This window comes from Columba livia, chromosome 10, assembly GCF_036013475.1.
Source record: "Columba livia isolate bColLiv1 breed racing homer chromosome 10, bColLiv1.pat.W.v2, whole genome shotgun sequence".
Taxonomy (NCBI): Eukaryota; Metazoa; Chordata; class Aves; order Columbiformes; family Columbidae; genus Columba; species Columba livia.
This window is the reverse complement of record NC_088611.1, coordinates 7,749,233-7,762,411: the sequence shown is the minus strand read 5'-3', so window position 1 is coordinate 7,762,411 and position 13,179 is coordinate 7,749,233. Positions and strand designations below refer to the sequence as shown.

The 13,179-nt window shown below is 38.1% G+C and overlaps 1 protein-coding gene across 28 annotated transcripts in view; it reads right to left on the bottom strand.

Moving 5' to 3' along the window:
- The window catches only part of DOCK3 (dedicator of cytokinesis 3), a 197,761-nt gene that overhangs the window by 108,402 nt on the left and 76,180 nt on the right, over nucleotides 1-13,179 (bottom strand). The window lies entirely within an intron of this gene.

Sequence of the window (13,179 nt, the reverse complement as noted above, 5' to 3'; positions counted from 1 at the left end):
TATTGCGATAAACCCAACCTGCACGCAATCTAAAAACTCAGGAACAAAAGTCTGAAAATCCTGCTACAGGACCTAGCAGGAATAAGCTACATACACTTTCCTAACCAGTACAGTTTACCTCCTTTCATCACACTCAGTCCTACCACGTAAGAAATGGTGATAAGCGCATTATTTAATTTCTCACAAAAAAAATTCTCTTCTAGGCTCTTCATTTAATGAATGCTAATATGCCTGACAATAATTCCAGACTAAAATTTGAGTTGGCATATGAATATAATAAGCATTTTAAGACACTACTGTAAAAGCACCGTTTTTTTTGTCTCAGATGAATCTTGTGAATAAACTCTATGCACTGCAAGCCCAGGTCAGCCAGGACAGACCTCAGGATGAGCTAGTCATTCTCTATGACAACTGAAACCTCGCCAATATTTGCCTTCAAAATATTGCAGCCTTGCTGCGCACACCCTATTTCGGGCAGTTTACTTCACCAGTGCCACAGAACACTGCATTCTGTCTACCACGGTGTGTACAAGCCCTACAAGGACAATAGGCTGACTGGAATTATGTTAGGAATTACTGGTATACGAACAACATATTTTCCTAAAGCTGCAAAAAAAGGGTGCTTGTTTCAAAACATTCATAAGGTATCAGAGAAACACCATGAAAGATATTCCTGGGGTTTGGGAGAGGGTGAGAACTGAAATACAGTCTGTAAACCTTACAGTTTCCATAAGCTAATATACGCACAAATTAACTGGGGAAGCTGTTGTCTGTGCCAGAGAGGGAGCACACTGAACCAGCACAGCACAAGTTTTAAAGCCCCCGTGCAGCAGCATTCGCTAGCTTTTCAGGAAAGCAATTATTGCTCTCCAATTGCCTATGTGGTGGCAGAGGACAAACCCTGGCTATATCGCCCTGGATTTCCAGTCATGCTGTACTATGCAATATAGTTAACAATAACAATATGAGGCCACTCATATTTGCTTGTACAACTTCACATAAGATTAGCAAAAATACAGAAATCTATTTTCGTTCCATTTGCCAAATTCATCAAAATCTTTCTCACATTTGTCAACTGCAAACACATTACTGTGCTTAGTGATCCAACCAGGCCACTATGGGTCACCATTGTGTCCTGATGCTTTTGAGAACACCCTTGGAAAAGTTTCTGTAAAGGAAACAAGTTTCATGTGAGGACTTCTTTTATTTGAACCAGATGGTCTCATAAGCATGAGGAAAGCATGCCTGTATATCAACATTTCAGTCATGCCGTTGTACTTTAAAAGGCAGAACCAGTTTGCCTGCAGTCCATTTAGGAGTATCCTCTGAAAAAGCTTTTCAAGTTTCTATTCTGTTAATCACGTTCACCTTTTAGAGTTGCTAGTTTTTGCTCATTCTCTTCGAAAAAAAAAAAAACAAAAAACTATGCCATTAAAGCTGCTGTAAGACAGACCCAATAATAAAATCTCCCAGTGCTCCACAGAATGAGTCTTCAGGTCTCAGTTTAAGTGTGAGAGTAAATAAAAGCATATGTACAGAATGATACTGTGTCTGTGAAGAATTGAATTCCCATATATACCGTAACCCAATGGCATATCTGAGATCCCACAGCAGTATTTAACAATCCATCATCGACGGGGTCACTCCCGAACCCCCGAGACAGAAAGATCACCTCTGCTCAACTGCCACTTTGCACACTGGCTGAACTATGATCCATGAACTATTTAAAATCTTCCTTCTCAGGCAAGTGCTCATGGTGTGTGTTCACGTTCTTTTTAAGGTGGGGAGGATGGCAGGGGGTGTGTATTTCATGAGCTGCCTTATCCAGATGATCTGCGATAACCCCAGTTTCAAAAACAAGTGAAGGAAAGTACACTGCTTTGGTTTATGGAGTGTATTTTATAAAGACATCTTAGAGAAACGAACACCAGATCTGTGAGGGAAATGAATCTGGCTCTGAGAAAATGGTTTTAAGCAAATTCAGGCTTAGTACTCATGAATTATTAAGTTACCACATTGGCTAGAAGCCAGGGCAGGGATTACAGAACTTACAGTAAAACTGCTACTGCAAACACTGGGTTTCCATAGAAACACAAAACAGAGAAAATAACTACCTGTCGTCTCTCTCTACCACATTCAAGGAAAAATAACCACAATGTTAAAAACATTATTAAAGCTTGCAGGAGAAATGTAGCTAAGCAAAAATTACATTCTCCTTGGGTTCTCATGAGTCTGCCACACCTGAACACTTGACACTGTCATTAGTATTTTTTTGTTATTTACATGATGACAGGTACGTATTTGTCTTTCTGAAAGGAATCCTCTCTGTTAAAAGTTCCTATTTCAAAAAAAAAAAGGACACTTTAGTCTCTTTCCAGTGGTCATTTTAACCAATGAAGAGAAAGCCAGACCGACCCTGCCAGGCAGTATGTGTGAAATGCCTTGACCATAACTGTAGGGAAGCCTCCTAATTTTGGATTACAAGTATTTTACGGAATAGGTATTTTATCATCGTCTCTAACCTGGGAGAAGCTAATGGTTCTGAGTCTAACACAGCAGTTGCTTCATTCCTTGCTCTACAAACCACATATCCCTCTTACTTGGCTTTGCACACAACAATTTCAGAGACACATACTTGGTTTTGACAGTGAATTTTGCAACATTACACTGAGCCTTCCTACAGACAGAAAATGACTTGTAATTGCTTTCTTTGAGCTATGTAGTTCACCTAAACATTTTAACAATGTGTATTTGTACCCTGCCAGTGAGACAGCAAAATCTCCTCTAGCTGTATGTGCTCACGACATATTTTTTTCTTTCTGAGATGGAAAATGGAAGAAGAACTTTAAATAATTGCAACTAATTGATTTCTTCCTGTCAACAACTAAAAAAGAGAAACATCCCTCTAGAAAAATTTGTATCCCTGCCTATTGATATTTCGTATCTGATCCCCAGCCTGAAAATTTTGTGGGGGAAGGAGGGCGGTGCTCGTGAGAGAAATGAGATAAGACTGATTTTTGTAAAAGCTCCTGTTTTATGATAGTTTGATATTAGTCATTTTACAGGAAAGAATGAGCATCTCTAACAACAGCACTTACTTCTCTACAGCAACTTTGACATACAAATCCAGATAGTAATAGTTTCTTTAAAATATATAATATTAATAGGAAAGGGGATAAACAAGAAAACCAAGCAAACACAGATTTGGGAGAGAGATCTAGGGAAAGAAATTCAGGTGAAGCAACTGGTAGAGAAAATGAAAAGGCATTATTCCTCCTTCACCCATTTGTAAAATCTACGCAAACACCTAATAAAATACTCCAAAGGTTATCTCTGTCTCCAGTGATGGTCAAACTTCCTCTTTCTAGAAATTATACATTATATATCAGGAAGGCTCTTTGTCCCCGGCCATGCGTGTACAGGAGACTTCAGAGACCCACATATTTTCCACATTAACTAGAGAGACCAGAACAAGGGCCATTGCTGTGGAGAGCAACATCCCTCCACGTCTGCTTCCTGGAGGATGCTTTTAAGGAAGTTCATCTTCGGCAGGATCCTCCTTGTTACTATTGCTATGGAATATCTACTGCACAGAAGTCAGAAAAATACTTTCCTTGAAATACTAAGAACACAATAAACTAAAGCATAGGAGGGACTGATGGAGGATTAGCTATCCCAACAGATCAGATTGCTAGAAGAGAGGTAAAAATTAGAAAGATGGATTCTTTTCATGACTAAGCAGAAGAAAAACCTCATTAGTTGCTAAGTCTAATCCCTCAGAAAACTCTCTGAATATTAAAGAAATAATTCTGAATGATACAAAGTTATTTGTTCCCAGTAGACGAATCATTATACTGAATGAGATAGCTTTTCTATTTTAAAATAACTATGAGAAGGCTGCTATTAAAAACATAACAAATGGATAGTTTAGCATGTAATTGTACAATAAAAGTAAAATATAATTTTCTGCTTCCTAACATAGCAACCAGCAATAGTGGAACATGACAATATTTTAAAGCAATTAACAGGGGATAAATACAGTCACAGCACTCGGGAGCTATTACCTAAAGAGAGAAGCAATGCAGAAAAAGGGATCTTAAGGTCAGTTCCACACTCTGCAGTCAGATTTTTTGGTACAACTTACAATGTGGATCTTTCCACATTTACTAACTTCATTTCTTTTTCAGCTATTCAACTTCAACCATATTCATCTATCCAGTGATTCTGTCTTCCCTTCTTCTGACTTCATTAATGCCTATCTTCCTGTTCATTCTTCCCCTGTTTCTATCTTTCCTTCCCTTGGCCATTCTCAGCTGCTGAGCCTCCCTCCACCCAAGCAGCATCTGCTGTCTAGAATGCTCACAGCTTCTACAGTTCTGATTCGGAGCATGTGGAGTTGCTCTGTCTGGCTGTTCTCCCATGAAGCACACTGATCCTGCACACAGAGCTTTCAGGGGACTTAAACCCCTGCTCAGATTTGTGGAAAATTCGCTATTGCTTTGTCACAAGTCTGCTTAGTGTTTAAAATCAAAGTTCCAGACTATTATAATTGTCTACATTAATAAGTGTTACACAAAAATTATTCGAGCAGAAATGTGTAAACACAATGTCATTTTCGCTATACTGTTCTTGCTAAAATTTTTTAGCAGCTGATATACATTCCTATTGAGAGTTTAAAAGTCAAGAAAATATGAGTAAATGATGATGAGAACCATGGATCTAACTGTCATCAATAAATTCACAAAGAGATGAAGGATTCCTGTCAAATTTGTCAAGGTTACCTTCATCAGCTTGGTAGACAGATTTGTATTCTGACATCTGAATTAGGAATACTGTGTCAGAGAAAACTCCCACTATGGAAAAAGTGAAAATATGGAAAATAGGACAAGACTGTTCAAGTGAGGAGTAGCTTGAGAAAACCCTTTTCTAACACATAAACACACACACACACACAGATCAATCTAAAATCAGTTTGATCACGCACTAGAAGTTTTTACACTTTTAATATCTTAAACTTTTATATATTTGTCTGCTAATTTTTACCGGGTAAAAAAATGCTTTGAACGTATCTCAAGATCATGAGAAGAGTTATAAATGGGAAATCATTACATGTATTACTTCTGCAGTTACCACCCATACACAACTGCAGAGCAGTGTTAACAACAGAACAGCGCCGCTTCAAATATTTTTGATGCAGCCTTGAAAAAAAGAGGCAGATGATTTTGTAGGATAACTTCAGAATAGCTAAATCCAACTATCACAATATAGATTACGAGTATTTTTTAAATGCATAATTATGGTTCCAAATCATATCTCTCTCCCGTGAGCTGCTTTGTCAATGGCAAGATGGAAGGCACACAGTACTACTCACATCCTCCTCAACATCCACCACAAATTCAGAACATTTCCATGAAAAACATCTTTCCATATCACCTATTATCAATAGCATTAAAAAATAAGGTTATGTTTTCTCTCATTTTGCCTATTACTTTTCAATTTTAACACAAAAAAGAGATGTTTCAAAATTACCAAATTGCTATCACTGTAAGGGAAACTGGCAGCTGGGTAGAAGATACGCTTCTACATCTCTAGCATTTTAAAATCACTGTGGGGCTCCATTTCCTCACAGTTCTGCACGTGTTCTACCTAGCCATCTGCTGAGAACAAACAGCTTACAATTCTATCCTTCAGCGAGAAGGAAAAGAAAGTGAAAAGGCACCTCAACAAAACACAAGATGCTTTAGAGAGGGGCTGGATGTCAACCTTGTTAATACCTCCACATACTCTGAGGTAAGAATCAAAGCAACAAAAGAAAAAGGTAATGAAGCTTCTTTATGAACTTCAAAAGACTATTATGTTTTTAAAGGAACAAGGATGTTCTCTGTAAGGCATCTAACCAATAAATGTTGATTTGCATTAGAAAAGCTACAAGCAGCTATAAATGAACCATGAACCAGTGAGGAATAACGTCTTGCTTCAGAGCAGACACATGCTTCTCCATCCTCTATCTCAGTGTTTCAGGCAAAGAGGAACGGTGTGAAATTTGGAATTCTGAGGTAGTCTCTTTGGGGGGAAAATATTCTGCCAACGTTATCTTTTCCCAATTACAATCTCTAGTCAAGATCAGCTTCCATCATGATGCTGCTAGGATACTACCAGCTGATATAATATACTAGAAAAGATTTCCATCCAACAGATTAATTTTAAGAGCAGATAGGATCATTATAATAATTCAGTTTTGTCTACTATATGACACAGAACACACATAATTTATGTTGATCTATACCTTTGGGTTTATTTGTTTGGGAGAGGGAGGGGCCGAGACAGATGTTTGGTTTACAAAATTACATATTTTGTTATTCCCTTTCTTATTCCATGCCTTCTGATTATTTTTTGTATGAGCATTTGCTGTCTCTTCCCTTACATTAGAGTGCCAATGATTTACGCTTATGATACATATCAGGACATCAACCTATAGTGTAAAAGAATGAAGTATACTCTGGTAGTACACAGTATTTCAGTACAAAATTTTGGACAGGCTTCTTATATTACAGCAAATTGGAATATACTGGTAGCAATTCATACCCTGCCTCCATATCTGAAAGTGTAAGCACACTATCTCCAGTCATGTCAACCTTTATCACTTAAGTAATAAGGAAAAAAACCCACCATGATAATGTGGTATGTGCTGATTGTATAAGGTTGCAGTTATACAGCATAAAGTCATTTAGATAAAGTCCACAGGCACAATCACAATCTAGTATAGAGTAAAAAAACCAAAGGTGTGAAGTGCTAACCAGTCCAAGCTAATAACCACCCAAATTATTACTAGACTGTTACTGTGCCTTTTCTACATTCTTCTCTCATTGCAGTGCTTCACTCCCACAAATTGCCTCTCATGAATTATTTCAATTCCAATACTTTTTTTCCTTTCTCTTCTTCCTTAAAAAGTTACTATTTTATTTTCCAAATCAAATCAAATTATTTAAAAATATAATCAGACGAAGAAATTCTATTTCCATCTGATTGTTTCTCTAATACTGACAACAAAGAGAAGAATAAAGATCCAAAGAAAAAAAATGAATTAGCAGTAAATTACTGAAGGATGGATGCCTGCAAAAGGAAATTAAAAAAATGGTTAGAGAGAAGCAAAAAAATACCTCAAAAGGTGAAAAGTTTAGATAACTATTTGATTAGGTCCTGGAATAAAAGAAGAAAAGGAAAGATGAAAAAACTCAGTGGGTTGAACACTATGATCTGTGCTGGTGCATTCCGAGAGGCTTCATGGAAATGAGAGCCCTCCAGAAAAAGTGCGGGAATTTGCACACATGAGAACTAGTCACAGCTTTCAAGGTCAGCAACTCTGCAGGCATCTTTCCCCTCATTTCAGTGTCCTGTAAGATAAATGGACCATCAGCACATAGTTTTATATATTTCCTTTGAACCTGATCATCGTCTATGATCCCCAGGAATTTCCCATGCACTGAGAAGTACTTAAGTAGAAGGAATATGCGGTTCTGCATTTGCAGGTGCATTTATTGCTCTTCTACTGCATAAAAAGTCAACTCTTTCCCCCACCTTTGACAGCTTTCATTAATTCCCTCAATGCTGCCTAGACACTACAAAACTGTCAAACAAAATCACGCTGAAACACACAGGACAAGATCTACACGATGCACCTATGTGTACGCTCACACGAGGAACAGACAGTAGTCCTTACCAATACTGAACAACTTTCTATTATTTTTCCAGTTTTATACCCTGTCATCCTGGATTTTTCTTATCTTTACATTATTAAGACAGACCCCATATAAGATATGTCAATTACATGATTTTTTTAAAAAATAACTTTTATTTGATAAGCATCATTGCAATTGCATTTCAATAGAAGATACTTGAAGGGACTAGTAGGAGGGACTTGAACATTAGACCTATGAGGAGAGGCTGAGGGAGCTGGGGTTGTTTAGTCTAGAGAAGAGGAGGCTTAGAGGTGACCTCATCACTCTCTATAACTACCTGAAGGGAAGTTATAGCCAGGTGGGGATTGGTCTCTTCTCCCAGGCAGTTAGCAATAGGACAAGGGGGCATGGGCTTAAACTCTGCCAGGGGAAATTTAGGCTGGATATTAGAAAGAAATTATTTACAGAGAGAGTGGTCAGGCATTGGAATGGCTGCCCAGGGAGGTGGTGGACTCGCCATCCCTGGAGGTTTTTAAACTGAGATTGGACATGGCACTTAGTGCCATGATCTAGTAAACGGACTAGAGTTGGACCAAGGGTTGGACTCGATGATCTCTGAGGTCTTTTCCAACCCAGTCGATTCTGTGATTCTGTGATCCCCTGCCTGCACTTGCTGCCCACGTTCCTTGTGATGCAGCCCAATATACAACTGCCCTTCCGGGCTGCATGCACACATGGTGGCTCATGTCTAATCTCTCATCCTCCTGTACCCCCAAGTCCTCCTCCACAGGGCTGCTCTCCATCCGTAGCCCTTTCTTTGTCCACTGATCTAGTTACTTCTAGATCAGTGCATAGCATAGCTTCTAGAAGGATCTGTTCCATGATCTTCCCAGGCAGAGAGGTGAAGACAGGTCAATAGTTCCCAGCATCCTCCTTTCTACCCTTTTTAGAAATGGGTGCCATGTTTCCTTCTTTTTCAGTCATGAGGGACTTCACCTGATTGCCATGATTTCTCAAATATCATGGAGAGTGGCTGGGCAACTACACCAGCCACTTCCCTCAGGACTGTGGGATGCATCTCATCAGGCCTCATACATTTATGTATATTCAGGTTCCCCAAATAGTCATGAGCCTGATCTCCACTTACGGTGGGAGGGACTTTGTTCCCCCAGTCCCTGTCTTCCAGTTCATCCACTCAAGAGGTGTGGAAGAGAGCTCATCAGTGAACACTGAGGCAAAAAAGTTGAGTACCTCAGCCTTCTCCTCGTCTGCTGTTACCAGTTTGCCAGTCAACATCTGCAGTACTGAAAAAGTTACAATAATACAGATCCAGAGAATGTGCTCTGAACATCAAACTAAGTATCCCCATGGCTTTGTCAGCATGTCAGTTGGCTTCCATTTTTCTCTGGGTAAACTGGAATCTTAACTTCCAATAGGAATATTTTTGGTTAGGATAGTTGCTGCCTATTCTTGCCTTTTCTCTGCTGTCTTCACTAACTTTTAGCTGAAGAAAGCTTTTTAAGGAAGCTTTCTCGCATGTTTCCTGCGGCACTGCAGGACAATGTGAGGAAGGGTCTATTACTGTACTTCACATTCTTCATGGTTCCTTGAGTATCATTGCCAGAGCACATCTTCATTAACTTTAAATTTTTCTAGCTTTAGCTTGCATGTCTGTAACAGAGGCTTTTTAGACACAACGTACATTTACTGTTTCTCAGAATATAATTATATCAATCTATTAAAAAGATGTGTTGGAAGTTAGGAGCAGAAACAGGCATGTCACCATATTCCATGCACAATTACTGATTAGGGCCCAGTTTTTCAAATTCAATCACATCAGATTTTCTTTTTTGTTCTACTCTCCATAATTAAGGGTATTTCTAGGTGACAAGAAACTTAAATCCCAGTGGAGTAAAAAAGGATAACTTGTAAAATAGTGCTAAAAATGTCTATTCTGGTTAAAAATACAGGCAAAATAAAAAAAAAACCTTTACATGTTTAAATGTAAACTTTCTACAGAAAAAAATCATACTGAAATTTATCCTCTTCATACTTACTAGATTGTCCAAGCTTATTTTTAGAAAAAAAAAAATCAGTATCGTATTTTTAATGTGTAATTTTTGAAATTATGAATAATTTTATGCATTTATTAGTAAAAAAGAGCTACTGTAAAGCTAGGTAAACCTCACTGCTTTACTGAATCTAGTTTATTTCTGCCCACCAAAATAATGCTGCAAAACTTCAAAATGAAACCAAAACACCCTACTCATTGCATCCTTCCAGGACAAATAACACTCAGGATCAGTTTTTCCATCGGTTTTCCAGACCCTTTACAACAGTTTCATTTAGTCTGTATCTCCCTGCTTTCCCGTATTAAGTTTAATGCCTCTTCCGTTGAAGCATGAGGTGCATTCCCATGTGACAGAACCAAATGAGTTGGTTCTGATGTGATTCGTGTTTGACAAATCTAGGTTGACTTTTACTTATTGTCTTGTTAGCTTCTAAGTGCTAATAAAGAGTTTATTTTTTTTCCAGAACTTTCTCCTTTGTTGTCTGATTGCAGTTCACCTTCTTAGCGAGAATGATGCAAAACAGCTATTAAATACTCCAGCTATCTTGGTAACATCTGCTGATAGCTTAATGTCCCTTGTCATCTGTTCCATTACTTCTTGGTTTCATATATATATAAAAAAAATGCTGCTAAAGCATTATAGATTTATTTTTGTCCTTGAAGTCCTTTGCTAATTGTATTTTTTCTACAAGTTTCTGCCTCTTCCATCCTGGTTTGTACAAGTTCATTAATTTCTCCTTTTTTATATTTCCTTCCAGACTCCATTTAACCAAAGAATATGTGATAAAGACTTTCTGTTCTTGCCATATATTCAATCTTTCCTTCATATTGAAACAATCTGGTTTTGTGCTCTTCAACAGTATTGCTAAGGAACTGACAACTCTCACATTTCTTTCCGCCATAGGAGTTTACCTATCTTTCTTTGATGTTTATTGACAGCTGTCTTATTGAAGTTCACCATCTTTCTTTTTCCAGTTACTATGAACTCTGTCATTTCATGATCATTCATCCCAAGGTCCTTCTCACAATGAGGCTGTACTTACCCATTGCTTGTAATCAAAACTAATCAATTTTCACATTGTTTTCCACTAACTTCCACATGGCAAACAAACTGAGGTAGTAAATTTTATAACAAACATTAATGTCCTTTGCATGTAAAAATATGGGATAATTCTGGCAACTTTAAAACATACAAATAGACTTTCATCCATTTTGGTCTGAGCCGTTACCTAATACTCAGATTGACAGGTTGTTTTGGTTGTGGGCTGAAACAAATCAATGAGGCACACATTCACTGACCCAGTTCTATTTACTTGCAAGTATTCCTTTTTTATAATTCTATCAGAGTCAAAATGAAGTCACTTTTTCCTGTTTTTTTACCTCTAGGTCTTACCCCTCTGAAGCAGCATTGTTTTTCTTGCTATCCATATCTTCTCACTGTCATCTTTTGTCTGCTTCTCATTTTTAGACAGCACAAACCACTAAACACAGTACGATACTGATTTTGTATTCAGATCCTGGAAGCACATCTCAAACTGTATTTCAACTGCTGCACCAGCCTTCTGATTGCTAACCCATAATTGGTACACGCTATTACTTCAGCTCTTGAAAAACAGTGGGACTTTCACTGATTCTTCACTTAACCCGACTGGGAAACAACTATTGAAACCAACAGGTTCAATGAGGTTTGTAATCTACTGTATGTCCAAAGCACTAACACTGAAAGCCAGACAACCTCCAATGTGAACTGTTTGGGTAAGAAATTTATCAACCTGGAAACCATGTCAGAAAACTCAATTTGCCCTTTTCCTTTAGAAAGCAGCATGCAAAAGATGCAGAGGCTTTGCCTTTTTTTATTTCCTGAGGCAAAAGGTAGAAGAAAGAAACTTAATCTTTTAAAGTAGGTATAAACCACCATTCTAGATTTGCAGCAGCATGTTTGTCTATTTTCTGTTTTAAAGTTCCTAAGTTCCTTTCGTAAAACAGCTCGGCCTCATTACACATTACACCCCCACCCTTGGGATGCAAGAGAATGTAAACATTATGTTGTTTTCACTGCAGCACATCACTGATGCATAATATGAAGACCTAAGTAAAAACAACTGTTTTCACATGAAAGCATTATTATATATATGTAAATATTCCTGAACCACTCTTAGTACTTTTTCTCATGATAACTTTTTTTTTCCTTGTTACTTTTGTCCTTTTTAAGATTTTCCCACTCAATGTTCACATACTATGGAAACTGCAGCCAAAGACAATTCATCTTCTGAAGCAATTTCTCAGGCCTTCCACAGCCATGGCAGCAGCTGGTCCCTTCCTCTTGCCTGCAGCTTTCCTCATCTAAATAATCTGATATTCTACTGATTTGTGGTATTAACTAATTAATTGTCATTTTGTTTTGATTTGCTATTTGCACCTTTTCGTCTTAACAGCTATTTTCTGTGAATTCTCTCAATCGAGGAATTAGAGGCACGTCCTCCTAACTACAGCAAAACAAGCATTTCTCACTCAGTGGGGGTGAAATGATGTAGTATCAGATTAGGCATTCTTGCCATGTTCTGAAAAATGATCGTTAAGCTCTGTAACTAAACAGTGGCAGACACATGTTTGTAAGATACCATGTCATTAGAACTTTTTAATATAAACCACTTTTTCAGTGGGATGTATTCTGAAGAGTTACAAAACTGTTATCAGTCTACTCTGAACTTACTTGGATGAACATTATTCACATAATAATGTTCTTCCAAAGAGAGGAAAGAACATACAGGGGCTCTTTTTTCCATTTGGAATAAATCTAAATCTAATTCACTGCAAACTAAGACAGTTTTGACCACTGTAGCAAATGTGGTTTGTGCCAACTATCAGGACATGCCTTAATCAAAACTCAACCCCCCCCCCCCCCAACACTGTACTTCAGATTAGATCAGACCAAGCTACACTTACCTAATTTCTAGGACAGAAAGCATAGCTGCAATACCCTTCTACATATTCTGATGTTTTCAAAACACACGCTTCAAAAGGAAAAATACAGCACATTTCATATTTCCTAACATTAGTACTGATTACCTCAATGTAGTGAGCAGCGCAGTTGTCCAGCCTAGACATAGGGATAAATATCAACGCTTTTGTTTATATTGCTAGCAACAGAGTAATGACAACAAGACACAGTCTAACACAACCTTAGGGCAAGGAGTTCTTCAGAGTTCTTGAGAGTTCAAGAGCCACACAGCAGTCCTCTTTCCAAAACAGTCTTGCAGCGTGGCCTTGCCATTACCAGGGCAGGGCCCTTCTTAAACAAGAGCCCTGAGAAGGCGGATGCTAAACACTGGCAACCTCAATAACACGTGGAGGCCACATTGGAAACCTAAACAAAATCCAGCTATTCTGTGCCTTTAACGTTTTGCTTATATGTAAGTGCTAAACTTC